This window comes from Podarcis bocagei (assembly GCF_964188305.1).
Source record: "Podarcis bocagei genome assembly, chromosome: 17".
Lineage (NCBI taxonomy): Eukaryota > Metazoa > Chordata > Lepidosauria > Squamata > Lacertidae > Podarcis > Podarcis bocagei.
Window position 1 is genome coordinate 2,033,951 of NC_138143.1, and position 6,233 is coordinate 2,040,183.

Sequence of the window (6,233 nt, forward strand, 5' to 3'; positions counted from 1 at the left end):
TGCAGAGGAACAACTGAGATCTGGGGACAGAGGCAACCACAGGAAACAGAGGAAAAGTGACTCCAGGGAGGACAACACAAACTCAAGATCGAGGAGTCAAATTGACAGATCATTCTGACAAGACATTTGGCACCCAGTTGTGTAGAGCAGGGGCGGCCAACTCCCAAGAGACTGCAATCTACTCACAAAGTTAAAAACTGGCAGTGTTCTACCCCCTGGGGGGGGGGTTTCAGGTCAAAGTTATTGAGCTTTTTTTACAGGAGCCAAAGTTTTTGAGCTTCTTTGGGGGGAGCCAGTGATCTACCAGTGATCTATCATGGATGTCCAGTGATCTACCTGTTGGGCATGCCTGGTGTAGAGCATCTGTCCCTCATATCTTTTTCTTTGTCAGAATAAAAGCAGGCTTGGAGGTGGCTGTTTTGAACATTAACAATATGGCCAGAGGGGAAAGAGTTGGCAGCAAGCCCCTTCCATGCTGCTGATAGGAATAACTTTTTGACAGCAAGAGCTGCTAAGACAGTGGAATGGGCTCCCTTGGGATGTGGTGGTTCACTGGAGGTTTTCAAGCAGAGGTTGGGTGGCCATCTGCCATAGATGCTTTAGTTGAGATTCCTGCCTTGCAGGGGGTTGGGCTAGATGACCCTTGGGGTCGTTTCCAACTCTACAATTCTATGACTCTATGAACTCCGTCTCTGGAGCCAACAGCCTGAAAACTCTTGCGTCATTCAGACATCCAATTCCTGCCTTCCACCTATTCCCAGCCCCCACAGTGCCACTCAAAGCTGTGTGGCCCTTCCAGACTTTGATCTGAGACAGCCTTGCAGTTTTAATAAGCCTGAGAGCAAATGATAGACTTAAGATCCAATGCTTGAAGGCATAAGGCCTCTCTGAAAACTATAGGCTGGCTTGTTGTGCCGGAAGAAATAATTATTATATTAAGAGAAGCTTTGTGACCTCTTTGTGGTGCCCAAACATTACATTTGTGGTTAGGTTTCCAGGTCAAATCCTATGCAATCCTGATAATTTCTGATTATAACCATGCAGCTGATTAAAACCTGTAAATCTGCAAATTCACCGCAAATCTGTGAATAGTGTGGGCTGAGAAGCTGAGTGTGCAAGGCAGGTCAGTCCTGTGGCTTGTGTGCTAGCTTTCCATCTGAAAGTTCACTCATCAGAGTCCATCACAAGCCCCTGAGTGTTTGGGGATTCACAACCCCTCTTTACATTTCATGCCATTGCTATGCGTGTGAGAGAGAGAACACACCAGAAAGTACCTAGTCCAAATCTCACATCAACCATTAACCTTCTAGATTGCCTAGCTGGGGCAAGGCAGTCTCTTGGCTCTCTTCCCCACCTGCAACAGAGGGATATTAATACTGGCCTCTTTTACAAGGTTGTTAGAAAGATTACCAAGATAACAGGCAGCATAGTGAACACTCAAAATATACTTTGCATCCCTTGTGTGTAAACGCTGCTAGGAGGCCCCACAAGCACCATTTCAGTCTGGGCTTTCCAGGCAAAAATATGGAATACTGTATTGATGTGTGGATTGTAAAGCTCATCACAAGAACAGTCCATAACTGGGTTCAGTCTCCTTTCTTTTCATAGGTAAGGGAAGAAGATAACAATTCTCTCCCACCAACTCTCCAATTTGTCTGTGGAGAGGCTATATTAACCATTAATGTCTTAATGTCTTAAGACAAAGTCCAGGTAAAGGTTTTTTGTGAAGATTGTATTGCATAACCAGACTTGTTCCAAGTTATTGTTGTAACAGTTTTATTATTTTCAAAAGCAATTTATTTTGGGGGGGAGTAAGTAGCATAATTGCTTCCAACAGATCAGTGTGCTTTGAGCAACAAACACCCTTCATTAGGTGACCTGTGTGTGTTAAAGAAAATATAAGCTTTGACTGAACAGAAGAGTCTTGCTTCTTAAAATCAAAAGCTATTCTGAGCTGCCTTCAGAAGATACAGTCCCACAAAACTTCTCAACCCACATGCCCTGAATAAGTAAAGGTAAAGGTACCCCTGCCCGTACGGGCCAGTCGTGACCGACTCTGGGGTTGTGCGTCCATCTCGCTTAAGAGGCCAGGGGCCAGCGCTGTCCGAAGACACTTCCGGGTCACGTGGCCAGCGTGACGAAGCTGCTCTGGCAAGCCTGCACCAGCGCAGCACACGGAAACGCCATTTACCTTCCCGCTATAAAGCAGTACCTATTTATCTACTTGCACCCGGGGGTGCTTTCGAACTGCTAGGTGGGCAGGAGCTGGGACCGAACAACAGGAGCTCACCCCACCGCGGGGATTTGAACCGCCGACCATACGATCGGCAAGTCCTAGGCACTGAGGTTTTACCCACAGTGCCACCCGCGTCCCACGATGCCCTGAATAGAGCTTGATTATTATTATTATTTTATTATTCAAAGCTTATGTTTTCTTAACACAGAGTTCCCCTCGTGAAGGGCCCAAAATGTGTCAAGGCTGTTAGAGCTTCTATGTTTGCTTTGAATAAACTCATTTTTTCTGCACCTGCTTACAGACTTTCCTCTTTTTGTGCTCATTCTGGGATGTTCCCTCAAACTGGACGGGACTGCAAGATACCTTCTGTATACAAGAGAAGGGGGGGGGGGACCTTCCTAAACAAGTCCTTGGAGAAAAGCAGAGCAGGAGGGCAATAGCTGAAGATGCCCCCAGACTGGAAGTGGACTGACCTGCGGGGGGGGGGGCAATGCGCCTCTGGATGCTGCGCATGCAGAGATGCTCTGCCCCTCCGCCCCCCCCCGCTCCCCCCCCCATGCCCACCGGCGGAGGGACAGGCATTTTGCTTTCTGCGCCCACTGACATGAAGCAGGAGCATAAACAGCAAGGATGGTATTCGGCCTTCGGTCCGGACTGGGGCCATTCCTAAGGGGGTCCAGGAGGACTCCCGGCTCCCGCCCCACCCCTTCCAAAAGTAACCGAAGCGCGTCCTCACGCCTCGCAGCCGAGCTGGGCGGGCCGGGCCAGGGAGAGCCGCGTCGCTCGCCGGGGCCCGATCCGCCCTCCCCGGGAGCAGCCGCCGCCTCCCCGCCCAGCTCCGCCGAGGGCGAGCCCAGCGCTGCGCCGGGTCGGGGAGCGGGCGGCCTGGCCGGCGGGGAAGGAGCGACGCCCAGCAGAGACGGCGCGGGCAGCGGGGCGCGGGCGGTCCTGGCGGGGCACTCACCTCCAGGCGGCGGCGGCGGCGGCGCGGGGGCTCCTGCGGGCCGGCGGGGCTGGCCAGCTGCCTCCTCCATCGCAGCGTCCGCCCGCCCAGGCGTCGGGGCGAGCCAGCGGAGGAGGGAGGGAGGGAGGAGGAGGAGGAGGAGGCGGCGCGCCGACGGCGGGGCCGCGCTTTCCCCGGCAGAGGGAGCTCCGCGCGCCGCCCGACGGAGGGAGCTGCTGCTGCTGCTGCTGCTGCTGCTGCTGCTGGGCGTCCCGTCGCCTCTTCAGGGCGGGCTGCTCTGCCACGGGGCCCCGATGCTTCCAGCCCGGGAGCGTCCTGGGCTCCGTGACGCGGCCGGGCTTCCCGACGGGGCTTCTCGGAGGGCGGGAGATGAACCGGGCACAGGAAACTGCCCCACAGCCGCAGCTGAGTTATCTGAGACGCAACTGGTTGGTTAGTTAGTTAAGCATTTTTTCTTTATTTCCTTGATGGGGGGCAGCCCCACCCCTCCTGGCTACCCGTGGCCGCAGCACAGGAGCAGAGGCGGGTTGATAAGCTGGCAACCTATTTGCAAGGCCAGTTTCTGCTTCAGGATTGCTGGAAGGGAGCACTGGAGCGCATTGTGTGCTGGCAGTGCCAGTTCTGCGGATGGAGGTGGCCCGGTGGGCATTTGGGGTTTTGTGGGTCAGGTGTTCTCACAAGTTTTGAATGAGCACAAGTTTTGAATTCCAGTTTTTCAGAAGTGATTGAGAAGGTGCTCCTTGTTGCAGCTACACAGGATATAAAAGAATTAAATTCGGGTGGTGCAGTGGAAAGGAGGACAGGGCTCTTGCCCCTTTCATAGCTGTGTAGCCTCCTCTTCGCCCACGTTAAAGGTACAGCAGCCCTATCCTCTTTCCATCTGGCCAAAATTAAGTGGGTCTCACTATTAGGAATGCAAATCTATTATTAAGTTAATATGTGATAATAACATACACCATTGTGCAAATTAGTTGAAACAAAGCACATTTTCTATCTTACTCTTAATCCTGTACTGAAAACAAACATGAAAAGTCAGTTGATCACTGGTGTCAGAAGCCTGCAGCCAATAGAAGGAATGATGCGCTCGCCACAATATATTGAGGTTCTACGAAAGAGAGTTATTCCAGAGCTGGAAAAGAGGTATCCTGATGGTACTGGGTTATTGCAGCAGGACCTAGCCCCCTGTCACACATCGAAAGCGGTGAAGAAATTCATGACAGAGCAGCAAATACAAGTACTTGATTGACCAGGGAATTCCCCAGACGTAAATCCCATTGAGAATTTGTGGACTACACTATATGCAAAAGTCGCCTCCGTGCTGTAGACTGTACAACCATGGAGAAGCTCATTCAGGCGCTGATTCAAGTGTGTGTTATAACCTGAAAGAGATTTCATGGAAATGTTTTGCCGTTGGTACCGAACACCTTCAAAACTGGCTAAAATGTATAAAACCAGGTCGAGCAATTGTTGGAGATGCAGAGAGGCGGAAGGTACAATGATACACATGTGGTGGAACTGTAAAAAAAAGAGAGAATTTTGGGAAATGATATACAACGAGCTTAAGAAAATGTTTAAATTTTCTTTTGCAAAAAAACCCTGAAGCCTTTCTGCTGGGTATAATGAGTAACGATATTCCAAAAAATATAAGGAGAATTTTCATGTATGCAATAGATGTATGCAGCAAGAATCTTAATAGCTAAAGGATGGAAAGGAGAATCCATTCCTACTAAGTAGGACTGGCAGGTGAAAATGCTAGAATACGCTGTTAGCAAAAATGACAGGAAGACTTAGAGATGATACAGAACAGTGATTTAATAGAGAATGGGACACTTAGAGAGTATACATAAAAGAACATTGTAAACATCTAAATTCTTTGGCAGGTCTTGATTGACCCCTGAAAGACACTAGGAAACCTTACAAAACCAAGACAATTGAGACAATTTATGAGAGACAATGGAAAGTGTGCAGTCAAAAATGTAACTTAGGAACCACGTTGGGGTGATCGGAAGTCATAATGGAATCTGTTATGTATGAATCTAATTTTTTTCTTTTTGTAATATGTATTGATCTTGGATTGTTTTTGTCGATTGATTTTTGCAAAATTAATAAAGCATTAAAATAAAAAATGAAGCACCACAAGTTCTCCTTCCCTGCTTTACACCTTCATATCTAGTATCTCTTCAGCAGCTGCGACTGCTGGTTCCTCCCTCTCTGTTCTTTCCGAGGTATGGTAGCAAACCCACTTCCAGTGATGGCACCAGAAAAGAATTATGGGAGAGCACTAAATGGGCAAAGTGCATTTTTTGGAGAGATGAGGCTGCAGCAAGTGCCCTTCTTCCAAGGAACCACAGAGGTGCAGCGGGAGGGAACTCTTCGTCCAGGGAGGTGCTCTCCTGCCTCTCCCCTGGTACTCCCTAGGATCTCTTCCCCCATCCATTGTAACAAACAGAATATTGATTTTGCCTGACAGCAGGTTGGGAATGTGAATGAGCCCAATAAATGAGAAACAGAGAAACTGTGATGGTGGCAACAACCTCCCTCAAAACAGAAGTTAGATTTTCTGGGTTTCAACCTTAAACTTTGCGCGCACATGCTGGGAGCCTGATCCCATCTGCGCTTCCTCAGTGGCACTCCCAGTAAGTATGCATAAGATTGCAGCTAAGGCAGAATGCATAAGGAATCCAATCAACTCCTTGACTGGACAGGATTGCTTGGGCTTCCAGTCAAATAGTGTGCAAAGTGAAATTAGTTTCACCCTCAGCTATCATTGTGACATTTGAGGAAGGAGCATAGCTCAGTTGTAGAGAAGGTCCCAGGTTCTGTCCCCAGAATCTCAAGTTGGCCAAGAATTTCCCCTGCCTGAAACCCTGGGGACCCGCTGTGTGTCGGTGTTGGCAATACTAAGCCATATCATGAACCAAGGACCTGACTTGGTACAAGGCAGTTTCATGTGTTTCCCTGACACTGACATTGCAAGGAGTCCTTGCTCACACTTCTCTTGTAGATCATGTAGCCCAGCTCCCAGGTAAACTG

At 49.4% G+C, this 6,233-nt stretch overlaps 1 protein-coding gene and 1 long non-coding RNA gene across 4 annotated transcripts in view; one reads left to right on the top strand and one right to left on the bottom strand.

Annotated features, from left to right (window-relative positions):
- S1PR2 (sphingosine-1-phosphate receptor 2) overlaps positions 1-3,273 on the bottom strand; it is a 58,418-nt gene extending 55,145 nt beyond the window's left edge. Inside the window, exon 1 of one of the 2 annotated variants that reach the window (XM_081177436.1) lies at positions 3,201-3,273. The gene's annotated coding sequence lies outside the window, so the exon portion shown is untranslated. The remainder of the gene's footprint in view (positions 1-3,200) is intronic. The other variant, XM_081177435.1, reaches the window with a different exon arrangement.
- A 330-nt stretch (positions 3,274-3,603) lies between these two features.
- The window catches only part of LOC308577365, a 51,777-nt gene continuing 49,147 nt past the window's right edge, over positions 3,604-6,233 (top strand). For both annotated transcript variants that reach the window (XR_014003613.1, XR_014003614.1), the window contains exon 1: positions 3,604-3,632. This is a non-coding gene — a long non-coding RNA (uncharacterized lncRNA). The remainder of the gene's footprint in view (positions 3,633-6,233) is intronic.